General features: G+C 49.2%; 1 protein-coding gene across 1 annotated transcript in view; it reads left to right on the top strand.

The window, feature by feature from the left end:
* NUAK1 (NUAK family kinase 1) overlaps window positions 1-12,952 on the top strand; it is a 68,618-nt gene that overhangs the window by 1,108 nt on the left and 54,558 nt on the right. The gene's annotated exons all lie outside the window — the stretch shown is intronic.

Below are 12,952 nucleotides of genomic sequence, written 5' to 3'. Positions count from 1 at the left end.
TTCAGGCCCTGGCTGCAGGGCTACTACATTGCTTAAGGGGTCTGCCCCAGCCACCCCCACTCTTTGTGACAGCTGAAACCCTGCCAGGGTACCAAGACCATTTACACAGCCCCAAGTAGCGCCTCGAGTGCCTTGGGGTCTCTGCATTGTCCCAACCTCGGTGTGTTGTCATTTTCCTTTCTGCAGAACGGGCCCTTGAAATCCACACTGCTTGTGGCTGGAGGTTTGGGTTCAAAGTGACTGACTGTTGCAGAAAGATTTTGTGTGGTGTGTGGCAGGAAATTAACATGGTTCTTTGATTTGCAGCATATCAGATGGATTTTAATCGATTTGGGGCCAAAGTCAGGAACTAATTATGGCACTCCTTGTGTACACTTTTGGGGGCTGTTTCACGTCCCAGGTTGATTATAAACTTAACAAATGACCATAGGGAAAAAGCAAAATGGACTGTTGGATGAAGTGGTAGGTTCATGTCAGTATTTTTCTTTTGCATCTTTGCAGGGACAGTTCTGTGGACAAAATGGGGCATCAGGCAGAAAGTTCAGCCCCCCAATTCTCAAATATTTGGTTACCTGGGTAACTCCCTCATTCTAGGCTTCACTCTTTGGGTTGATACGGCTTTATCCTATAGCCTAAAAAAAGTCTGTTATAGGTTAATTGGAAATTTGAGAGATTGTACCTTGTATTTTTAAGCTGTCGCCTATCAACAAATTCCATAGCAAGCAAGTCATTGAGAGGGCAGGTGCCATTTTTGTAGGTTGAAAAATTTCAAGAGGAGATGGTTGTAAAGATGACCTTTGAGGAGCACACTTGCAGGTCTGTGGAAGAGGAGGCTGAGAAACGTGCACTTCATTCATGCTTTTCGTCTGAGGTGATATTCCCCAGGCTGGATGTTGAATAAGCAAAAACTAAGCCTAGCTCCTTGCTCATGTTGTCTTAATAGCTGTTGAAGAATCGCGCTGGGAAGTTGGAAAGCGGAGTAATGAAAACCAGACGCAGTTGGAGCTGCAGGTTGAGGATGTGAGCTTGTGAGGGGTTGAGTGGTAAGGGTGTGTCTGGGATTTGTGAGGGGACACAGATACCAGAAGCCTGGGGAGCTGCCACTAACTGCAAGAGTGAAAGCTTGTCTTATGGCAGACATCTTTCCGAGCTTCACTGGGGCCTCAGGTATTTGTCTTGCTGTCTGATCCACGGACTAGGGTAGAGTGAAAGGGATTGCATCAGTAGACGGGAGCCTGCCTTTCTCTTTTGGTGGGTGTCTTTCCCTTTATTTGCAGAAACTCTGAGCATTCCGTCGGGATTTAGCCGAGTGGCCACTAGGGGGCGCCCTGAGAACGGAAGAGGCTCATTTCACAGCCGCAAGATTTGAGTCCTGCTCTGGTATTGTCCAGTCCTAGTTCAGTTTCCCATTGTGCTATTCATTTCAGCTCCATCTCATGTTTTACTCAAAAATTATGCAAAGATTTTGAATCTGGTAGCATATCCACATCCAGAAACTGGCAATCCCCAGACTGCTTTCTACTTGATAGATAAACTTAGGATGTTAGCAAAATCATCTGGTGAAAACCCTGCATTAAGCAGATGGGAAAACCGAGGTTGGATGAAGGGAAGCCTTCCTTGGCCTCAAGTCCTTCCCCTGCTGAGCACACTGCTCACAGATGGTGTCAGAACTTAAGTGAGAAACAAGAATTGTCAGGTGGAAAATTCCCTGTGCCTGACTGGACAGAAAATAAAACAAACATCAAAAAAATTGGTCAGCAAGTTGTTCTTGCCTGTACAGTGCTTGGTGACTCAGAAGCTGTCAAGAGCAGCAAGGAATTTTCATCTGAAGTGTGAACTTGGAGTTTTCTTCTGGTTCTGAGGATGCACTAAACATCCGCAATTCGCTTTTGGGGTGCAGTTTAGGAGAATTCAGAGCACGCTGTCTCAATTCTACCTTTTAGGTCTTTGGGTAGAATTGTGAAGTGATGTTTTATTTTCGTTTGTCCCCACGCCCTTCAGAGCACTTCCCGAGAGGAGCTGTGACTGTCAGCTCCTTTGCCAATGCGAGTGGCGGAAATCGGGTGCTGGGTGTCAGGCTCCATTAGATGCTGTGAAATCAGCCCCCCGAGACAGAGAAGTGTTTAAGAATAAGAATTGCACGTCTGCAAGGGCCTTCTGAATCAAGCAAAATACCATGCAGCATCAGCGCTCCGTGAAAGGCAGTTCCGTAGAGAGTTGCAGAGTCTGGAACTTGGAGTTGGCTAGTCCAGCCCTCTGCGTGGTCCAGGCATCTTCCCCTCTTCATCCCAAATGTAGTCTTGCTGCTGCTGCCTGAGCATGTCCACGAGAAAGGACTCAAAGTGGCTTCTTCCAGAGATTAACAAGCCCCACAAAGGAGGCACTCTTGCAGAAGGGCTAAGAGTCCTGGCTTACGTTCAAGTCCTGACTGATCCCTGACTAGCCTTGTGACTTTGGGCAAGCTGTGTAACTTTCAGAAACCTCCACTTCCTCATCTGTGAAATGGGCTAATATAGTACCAACTTCATGGACTAGTTGTGAGAATTGAATAAAATAACCTATAGAAAACCTCAAAAAGGGAAATTAGCAAATTTACTTTCCTCTTTTAAAAGATGTTTTTTCTCATATCGCTTGGACTTTCATTTAGATTTTAAGACCATCAGAGAGGCATGATGCATTGGACAGTTAACTCACTCAGAGAGAGGAAGGAGAAATCATCAACTTTTCAGGTTAATTAGGGAAGTGCACCCGTAGGAAGCCACGACAGTCAGCCAGATTCTGGTAGGATCTGAACACATTTCTAAGGCCTTGAATTTGGGCTTTGTTTATTGCACAACTTTTGTTTTGATACAGTTTCAGGCAGGGCTGTGTAGTGAGCCCCAATGTTATAACATGGCATTTTCTTTGAGCCAAACTCCCTGGACCCTCAGGCTGCACAGAGCACTGCCAAAAAATTCAAGGGCAAAAACAAACAACGTTTTGGGGAGAGGTGTTATGCGATCACCTCACCGTCAAGGGCTAAGTTCAACTCTCCCTCTGCACCAGGTTAGCTCCTGTGAGCAGTACGTGACGTGGTGTGAGCAGGAAGCAGGTCTACGGGAGGGGTCTGGCATGGGAGTGGCAGGGCTGGCGGGCAAATCGTGCCCCCAGTTTGCCATGGTGCGTGGGTGATGGGGCATCCTTGCCCAGCAAAGGGATGATTTGACTAAAAACGGGTGTTTTAAGCACTGGCCCAAAGTTATTGATAGCCTGGTCCTGGAAAATTGCAGATCGGGGTTGCAAATTAGTAAGCTGGCCTGCGCGTGGCTGTCATACGCATGGTGGCTGAGGTGCCCTGTCGCAGCTAAGGCCCAAACCCAGTTTCAGGGGGGAAGGGACTTCGGCAGACACGTGGTCCAAACTTCTCATCCTTGAGGCGGGAAAAATAAGGTACAGAATTGTTAAGTGACTTTTCTGAGGTTGCACAGCTGGTGAGTGACTGGGCTGGGTCTAAGAAACCTGATTCTTAGTTTGGTATTTTTCCATCACTCATTTAATAAATCTTTACTGGAGCAAGACACGAGCCTCACTCTTAAAGAGCTTATAATCTAGTAGCAAAGATGAAATGTACTTACAACTATTGAGCTAATTCTGCTTAGTTCAACAAAGATTTATTACCATCTGCCGTATGCTTCTCACCATGTTAAATTCTGGGACATACACATGGATAAGACCCGAGGAACTTACAGTCTGGTGGAAGAGACAGAGTGAGCAGTTGCTAGGCCATGGGTACCTCTTCTATACAGGAATTGATTACTTCTGGAGATGTTCAAGTGGGAATGTAGCTCATCGAAGATCAGTTCATTAAATTGAGTTCCGTGCTAGACAGGAACACCCCCTCCTGTATTGCTGCTGCTGCCGCTGTTATTACAACCAGCGGATACTTTTGAGAGTTTGTGGTGTGTCACGCTGTGCTAAGTGCTTTACGGACATTTTCTGATCGTCACCACGATCCTAAGAGGTGCGCACTCTTGTTAGACCCATTTAACCAGTGGGGAAAACAGTGCTTGGGGAGGTTAAGTAACTTGCCCAGGATCAAATAGCTAGGCAGTGTCAGACAGGTTTATCTATGTTGAGACCCATTGCTGCTGTTGAAGTGGAAAACCTTCTTTTTGATGCACAGCAGGTGACCTCTGGATTTGGGTGCGGTGTTTCACTCATGTGCCGGAAGATTAGCCATGGGGAGGTTCTTCTCCTGGGGGGTTTTCTTGTTGTTCAGGAAGGGTATAGAGAGAGGGCGTACTGTAGGATTAAGGAGGGCAGGGGCTGTTGAAGATGACCCTTGATTTGGGTTTCCGAAGACTGAAATATGGAAGCTTTCGGGCAGAGGGCAGATTCCAGGGTGAGCAGGCCAGATCTCTTGGAATGCAGGGTGTATGCTGGGACATAGTGGGAGGCAAGGTTGGTGATATGGGATGGGGGGAATAATAATACCGTTTAATAATAATAATGATAATAATAGCGGCTAATTCTTCTTGAGTGCTTCTAATGTGCCAGGTCCATTTAACTAATTTAATTCTCGTGACAATCCTGCAATCGTTTCATTTCCCAGATGAAGAGACGGAGGGGTTCGCTAATTGCCAGGGTCACACGCAGCAGCAGAGCTAGGGTGTGGACCCGGGCAGCGTGAATGCAGAGACCTTGGCCAGCTCCCTTCCTCTAGGTGGGCTGAGCTGGGCGCTGATCGCAGCGGGGGCTCCGAGCCCATGGGTCTGGTGTGCCGGCTTGGAGCAGGGAGCCAGCCTGGAGGTTTTCACAGGAGTTGAGCTGTGAGAAGATAAGGCTCAGCTCGGTGCTGGGGGAGAGAGACCTCTGCTTGTTGGGCCACGGGTCTGTTTTGATGAAGCAGGTCAGAGAGCTCTCCTCCTGGGCACACACTTTGTTCTCTATGCCTTCAGCAGCCTCAGGTTCTGGAATCCCTAGGGGGCCTCGGGCGGTCAGCTGGTTCACTTCCCGGCCTGCAGACAGAAATGCACCCACCCAACTCCAGGACGTCTGATCTCACTTCCTCCTGGGAAGCCGCAGGAGATAAGGATTGAGTTGAGGTGTCTTGGCTGCTGGGAAGCCCCTTCTAACCGTCTTGGACCTACTGTCTGTGCCTAGCAGTGTGCCAGGCACATAGTAGGTCCCGCGCAAAGGCTTGTAGGATGGCACAGAAGGGAATACAGTGAGTACAGTGAGCGAGGGACTGTTTTAGGAGGTGTGGAGGCTGGAGGTCACCACCCCCGACCTCAAGGAGCTTTCCGATTTGTGGGCAAGGAAAGACAATGGCTGGAAATGAATGGCGGGTTACGTAGCATAGTCTGCAAAGCCAGGCAGACCCTTCCCTGCACGAATTCTCTTTCTGTTACATTTGCTCATGAGCTTGTTAGGGGGGAGAGAGCCTTCCTGGCTGTGGCTTCCTGTCCTCAGTGGCTCTGGAGTCAGACAGCCTAAGTCTCATTTGTCTTTCCCACATGAAAGTCCTGGAGCATCTGTAAGTTATGATTTGTGAAGTATCTGCTTTAAAGCAGAATGCATTTATCATTCCGCTGGCCCGGACGCCACTGTACAGCGCAGGAATGAGAAGATCCCAGGCCCCGGCACAGGAGGGGCTGGGCCAGATGACCCACCGTGAGTGGAGTCTGGCTGTATTGATAAAATTCTCTGGAAGTGGTCCAGAAGCAGCCAGATGTTGACTTCACGGCGAGGCTCTCCGGTAAGCTGTTAACTGCATGTTAACCCGGGGCTGGGCTGAAGATTCCCCGTGATGAACACACATCCTCCGCTGGGGGTGGTACCCCTCTTCCTTTCAATCTGGCAGTAAACCGGGTGTATTTCACGAGGGCTTCCTAAAGTGCCCAGGACAGTGGGAAGTTTCAGAGCAGAATATGACCTGCCATTGAGGTCCCGAGAATTTAGTTGGGGCGTGTCATGAGCGCATCTGGAAGAGTCTGAGAATGAGGCAAGGGAGTATATAAATGAGGAGAAAGAAATCATGGCTGTACAATCAGGCAGACTTGGGTTCCTTTGCCTCCCTGTGGCTCGGCGGCTGGAGGATCCTGGGCAAGCCGCACGTGTCCTCTGAGCTTTTGTTTTCTCATCTTGAAAATGCGGCGACCGATATCCGACCAAGTGCGAGTGCCATGAGAAGTAGGATTTGGAAGCTTGCAACGCAGATCCTGTGCATAGTATCTTGAAAACCAGAGCTGGTATTACTACTTTGTTGAGAAGTACTAGCGTCGAGCACCTGGTGGCCTTCTTATACCAGGTCGTGGCTGTCCCTGCTTTAAACCCTCCCATGGGTTGCTGAGGACTTAAACTCTGAATCTGCCACATCCTTCAGGTCCTGACTGGCTGTCCAAACTCTCACTCCCTTGTCCTCCTGTCTTGGCCCTGTGTCGGTTTCCTTCAGAGCCTGTGGGTTTGATGCTTTGTCTGTATACAGCTTCCCCTTCCTCCCCCATTAGAAGGGAAGCAGGGTCACTGTCTGACGACCACGGCATCCTGGCCTGTAGCCGGGTGCCAGGCATATAGTAGGTGTTCAGTAAGAATGAATGAATGGATGAATGAATGCACGAATGAACAGCGTATCGAGAGTGCACCAGCAGTCCTGAGAAGGTGGGGAAGGGCCCTTGGGTGACCCTGCCCTGGGTCACCCCTCTCCTTACCACCAGGTGGACCGCGGTGGAGGGCCCACGCGGCCAGGTGCGTCTCCATTGCAGCTCTGAACGGCTGGAGGGAGGAGGAGGGAAGCCGGTTCCCACCCCTGGCGGCTGCTCCCCGTGGTTCTCTGGAGCTCTGTGGCCTCCTTGGGTCACTCCCACACTTCCGGGAGTCGCCGGCCCCCCATCTGAGAATCCCTGGTGATCAGCTCTGCAGAGCAGGCAAGCTGGAGACACGAAATGCATTTGCAAGATTTTCAAAACATTTTCTCCCTGGGCTGTAAATCAAGTACTTAAGGAATTGTAAACCGGCTGGAGTGCGGAGTTTAATGTATGTCTGGAAAAAACACCAGCGTGATTCGCCTTTTAAACTCGAGAAAAGAATGCCACTTTGCTTACTTTCATTAGAGGTATTGAGAGGCAGCTGGATATTTCCAGTGGGAGGGTGCTAAGAGGCTGCTGTGGTAGGTTCCCTCCTTCCCTGGAAGGGGAGGGGAAGGGCGGTGTCCAGATGGCTCAGGGCGCAACTTGCAACTCTGCGGCCAAAGGGAGTTTAAAAAAAGGGAGCTGCTGCGTTGTCAGTGTTTCCTTAAGTCCCCAATTCCCTCTCGCTGGTGTCATGCTCCTTGTAGCTCACGTGGCTCGAAAGCCACACAAGCAGCTGATGGGTGCAGATTGGAAGGAATCCTTGCTGGCTGTTGTCATTTCATTGTGAGTTGGGCTCAGCTCACGTATGATTCACCCCAGCTGCCAATGACACTCACAGGAAGGTGGAAGGGAAGTGGACGATCCAATCCAGGAATCCAAAGGGAGTGTGGGCTGGTTCTGAGCGCCTGGGTTTGAGACCCTGCTCCAACCTCCTGTGTAAATTTGAGATGGTCAGCTTGACTCGGTTTCTTCATCTGTGACATGGGAGTGGTTGTGAGGATAAATGAGTTGTACGTCAAGTTCTTAGAAAAGTGTGTGGCCCACAGAGAATGTTATCCTTGGAAGGAGCCCTCTTGGGAAAGGCAGGATGGGGTCTCAGCTGTCTTTGTACCTTGGGCAGCCTGGACACAGGGCATCACAGAGTAGGTGCCCAGGTGTTGAAGCCCCTTTCTTCACCTGTAAATCTAGGGGCCAAGACAAAATGCTCTCCAAGGTCCCTGCCAGCGCATAGGAAGAGAATCCTGGGATTCGCTGAATGCAACTGGTGAAACGTAGACTTCATTTCCTACTGCCTGGTTTTTGGCAGGAGGTCTTGCTGCGGGAAGGGGAAGTATCTTCAGCTCCCAAAACCTTTTTCAGATTGTTAGGTGCAGGCTTTGTCAAGTGTAAGGAGAGTCTGCATTCCCATTCAGCTCAAGGCAGACATTGCTTTTTAAGCATGTCTGTGAAGTGAGTTCTGGCCTAGGCTCTATGTGAGTTAGACTGTTCTCATTTTCAAAGAACCTCATCAGTTTTCTCATCTATGAAGTGGGATGATAATAGAACCTGCCTCCTGGGTTGTCAGGGACAGTGCCGAGAACTGTGCCTGACATGTAGCCAGTTCTCGATAAAAATTAGCCGTTATCATTTGGGATGCAGAGGAAGGCAAACTCATATCCTGCTGGGCTGCTCGGAGGGATCTTCACTCATTCCTTAGCGACTTCGCGTTTAGGGGACTTTGCTTTTGGTCCCAGTGAGGCTGGAGGCCTGTGGCTGCCTCTGCTCTCCATTGTGCATTTGGGTCTCCCAGTGCTTTTAGCATCGACGGGGTGTGTGTGGGGGGGCGTTCAGCATCCAGGGAGCTCCTTCTACCTGGGGACAGGCGGGTGGAGGCAAGACTCCAGGCAGGAGGAGAAGACTAAGGAGGGGCCCTCTCCCCAGTGGAAGGCATGTTTTTGGCATCCTCACTTAAAAGGAAGAATTGACCGGTATGTTTACTAGTCTTTCATCCTTAAAGATGAAATCAGTCCATCAGGCTCACCTCTGTGGAGCGCTTTATATTCACCAGGCCTTGGGGTGAGTGTGTTGCCTGCCTCGTCTCACTGAATTCCCGGTCGTTCTTAGACACCCCCCGTCCCAGTGAGAGAGATGCTCTCACAACCCCCATTTTACTGCAGAGGGAACTGAGGCCCAGGGACACACTATTTGTGACCGGGGGATGATGGCAGGAATGAAATTCACATCTGTCTGAGCTCTCGGCGATGACCCTAGACGGCTTCCAAGGAGGAGTAGAAATAGCTGTCATTTTTCCTTCTGCCTCTCCCAGGTTGCACGTTTAAACACATTTATTCAAATATTTGCTGAGCTCCACCGCTGTGCCAGGCCCTGTGTGGGCACCAGGGAGGTGGTGGGGTGGGGCTGGGCAATGGCAACAGGGAACAGCCTCTGCCCCAAAGGAGCTCAACCACCTCTTGGTTCTAGAACGTGCAGCTGCCCCTTGTCATTTCTAGATCCCCAGCCTTTGTGGTCAACGCTTACCCCTCCTTGCTGGTCCATTTAAGGACACTGATTCCCTATTGTATTTCTTTTGTGTGTGCTTTGGTCTCTTAGAATTTCATCCCTTTACATCAAGTACATTCATTATGCAACCATGATTTTCTCAGTATCAGAAGAGAAGACAGCAAACTTTGAGAAGCTCTCAGTGGTCCTTGATGTAATGCTACTACCTTGTCTAGCTCTTGGTAGATTAGAAAGTGAATTATTTCTCCAACTAGCAGAAGCCGTGGGAGGGAAGAGGCTGATACTCGGGTTGGTCTGGTGAGCTCAGAGCCCAGCACGTGAATGTATTTGGGTGGAAAGGCAGGGCAGTGATGCACCTGCTCCAGGGAGAACCCCGCTTTGCATCTTCCTTGTGGTTAATTGATATCTGTTTCCCAGGCAGAATCAAATGGAATGCTCGGGGAAGGAACCAGTGTGTGAGTGGGTGTGCAGGCAGCTCGTGGCAGAAATCCTGGAGAGGGGAGGAATGAAGTGGAAATCTCCACTGAGTCGTATCCACCTTCTTGAATGTGTAGGAAGGTCCAGAGCGGAAGGAGGATCCTTTCCCTAACGGTTGTAATAGCAGGAAACATTTATTGAGTGGCGCGTGTGAGCCAGGCACCGTTCTAACTACTTTACATGCTACCTCTCCTTTGAGCCTGTATTATTAGTACATTCATTTTGCAGACCAGGAAGGAGAGGCTTAGAGAGGTCACAAGCCTTGCCCAAAGTCACAGAGCTGGGACCTAGGGCTGGGCTGTCTGACTTCAGGGTCAAGGTTGTAATCGTTGGGCTCCATGGCCTCTCATGGGCGCGGATCCTTGGAGGTTTCTGCAGCTTCCTGCTTTGGTCCTTCACCCACACGCTGTGGGGTGGACTCCCACTGAACCCAGACTTACTGCTCAGAGAAGCTGTGTCCAGGCTTGTGAAAATAGCAGCTGGAGGACCTTGGTTCTATGAAGCCAGTTATTCCGTGTCTTACTCAGTTATGTCCTCCCTGTGCCTGGTTCTGTGCCTGGTGCACAGGAAGAAGGCACCTCATGTTTGTGGAATGGCTGTGGAGTGTTAGGAGTCTGGGGATGTTGTCAGGAGGCTTGGGGGCCAGTCCCACCATTGCCACAACTTGAGCTGTGTGACCTGGGGCGAATTACGCCTCTTCTACGGCTTCAGCTAATTTCTCTGTGAGATGAGAGTTCTGGGACTGATTTGGAGCTTACTTTCCAGCCCCATCCAGTTTCTGCATTTGGTGAGTCTTCAGGTCTTGTCTCCAAATTGCAAGTGGCAGTCACCAACTCCTCCCTTGTTTGTCCTCCTTCCCTGGAAGGCAGGCTCTTCCAGGGCAGGGATTTTCACCAGTTTTGTTTACTGGTGTTATCTCAAGTGCCTAGCATGGTGCCTGGCAAATCAGTATTGGTGACGTGCCTGCACGCATGCCTGAATGAATGATGGCCGTCTCTCTCTTGCTGATGAAATCTCAGCATAGGAAAGATTCTGGGGCTAAAGCCTAAGAAGAAAATTAAGGAGCAGATGTACCATTTTCCAAGAAAAACACCATCTTTATAAAGGCAAGGTGCAGCCGAGATGGGGAAAGTTTATTATCTCTGCTGGCCGAGGGATTAGGGAGTCAGCAGGATTCCTCGATTTTTCATCATCTGGTGATACTTTTTGCAAACCACAGAGAAAACAAAACAAAAACAAAAACTCTCCCATTCCTTCCCCCCACCGCCCCAGCGCCTCCTTTAACTTCAAGCTGAAAAAGCACTTGCTGCTTGAAACAGCTCACAAAGGAAAAAATTATAACAAATATTTTGCATTTCTCTGGTGGCGGCACAGTCTGAATTCCTTTCAGCCCCACAATGAGTTCTAATTTTATGAAATGTTTGGATTAGCCACCAATTTTCCGGTGGAATTTAGGAGGCTTGTATCCGTACTTATGCTTGAAGCGAATAAATCTCGTAAAATCCATGCAGGGCCCAGTGGGACGTTGTAGCCAAGGACAAAATGACCATCAGCGGAATGATGGGGAAGAGAGAGATCTCTCTGGCAGCTGTGGGCAGGCTTTGTGGATGGTGGTGTGTTCTTGAACCACAGTCTCTGGGGCTTGGCCGGGCTGCATACCACTTCCAACTGATCATGGCCTATAAAAATTCCAGCCCAAGTACAATGCCTTGTACCTCACCTTGTTCTTTCAATTCTGAGAGCCAGAGAACGTTAGGTCATCTGGTAATTGGGTGAGAGGCATTTGATAACACATGGTGCTTCTGCCCGCCTCCCTCACCCTCATAGCACTGAGTGCTTTGTGTTATAATTTCCAGTCTACTAATCTCTTTCCGCCCCTAGACCTGTGCTGTCTCATGTGGACACACGTGCCTATTAAAGTTAACATTAATTACAGTGAAATAAAATTAAAAACTTAAGCTCCTTGGGCATACTAGCCACATGTTAAGTGCTGGATAACCCTATGGGGCTGGTGGCAACCATCCGACAATGCAGGAAAGATCATTTCCATTATCATAGAAAGTTCTAAAGGGTGGCGCTGTTCTAGAGGCCGAGTTTAATGACAGAGAGACATGCTCCACCCGTTTCCTTGCTTTATTAGCTCCATTCACAGCACTTGTCACCATTTTAATTATCTCTAAACAACCTCATTCATCATCTTCTCTGCATCTCCATTGTCTAGAACAGTGCCTGGTATATAGTAAGCACGGTGAAGATTTTTAGAATAAATGAATGAAGTTGTCTGTCTGGTTTAGCATTGCTTTGCATGTGCCTGCCACCTTCAAAACAACTGACTGACTACTTATTGAGTTGTAACTCTTGAATGGATTCATCTGATATTTGTTGAGCACGTACTATGTGCAAGCCTCTCAGGCTATGATGGTGGGCAAACGGACATGACCCTCTAGTTGATGAGCTTAGCCAGTCTAAGGGCTCTTAGATTTGTGGGGACATGGGAATCTCCTGGGTGTGCCAGTTAAAATGCACCATCTTTGGCACCCACCCCAGAGAGCCTGGTCCAGCAGGGCTGGGGTGCGACTTAGGGAGACCTGGGAATCTTCAGCATTTTAACCAGATAACACAAGGGAAGGTGATGGGGTTGGTCCGTGGTCTGTCCTTGGGAAACACAGTAATGGAAAGCTCGTTGTATTCGTCTGAGGATATACCCCCCACTTTCTTCAGTCCTCACCTTCTTTTGTGATAACTGGAGGGCCCTAAGACCCCACGCCTTTATATTGGAACCGTAGTTTGAGGTCTCTTTGCCTGTTATTTTCCCATGGAGTAATAATAATAGCAAACAATTACATAGCAGGAATTGTGCCAGGCGGTAGTCTAAGCACGTTGAATCTCTGACCTAATTCATCCTCATGGTAACCCTGAGAGATGCACAGCATTATCATCCCCTTTTTACAGCGGATAAACTGAGGCACAGAAAATTAAGTCACTGGCCCACGTCTGCACTACTTGAAGGGGAATGCCAGCGTGGAAGTGCTGCGGGGCTGCTGCTCTGTCACTAGACCTTGAGCTGCTGCCCCCCAAATGCCGAATGTGCCTTTATATCCTTTTCTGCCAGTTGCTCAGAATCAGAGTCAGGTATATTTAGGAAATGCCTTTTGAGGGGATTAACACGTGTGGGCCTTAGGAGCTCTGTTGATCTGCAAATGCCCATCCCTGGCCTCAAAGAGCATAATTAATTCAGACATTCCCTTGGGCCTACTATACCTCACCCCTGTGCTGCCAGGTGTAAGAGGCTCGCAGCTAACAGGAGAGACAGAGGCAGAGGCAGGGACTTCCCGAGGAAGTGTCACACCCAGGTTAGGTCTTCC

Source organism: Pseudorca crassidens, chromosome 11, assembly GCF_039906515.1.
Source record: "Pseudorca crassidens isolate mPseCra1 chromosome 11, mPseCra1.hap1, whole genome shotgun sequence".
NCBI lineage: Eukaryota > Metazoa > Chordata > Mammalia > Artiodactyla > Delphinidae > Pseudorca > Pseudorca crassidens.
Note: the sequence above shows the minus strand (reverse complement) of the source record. Positions and strands in the feature narration are given on the sequence as shown.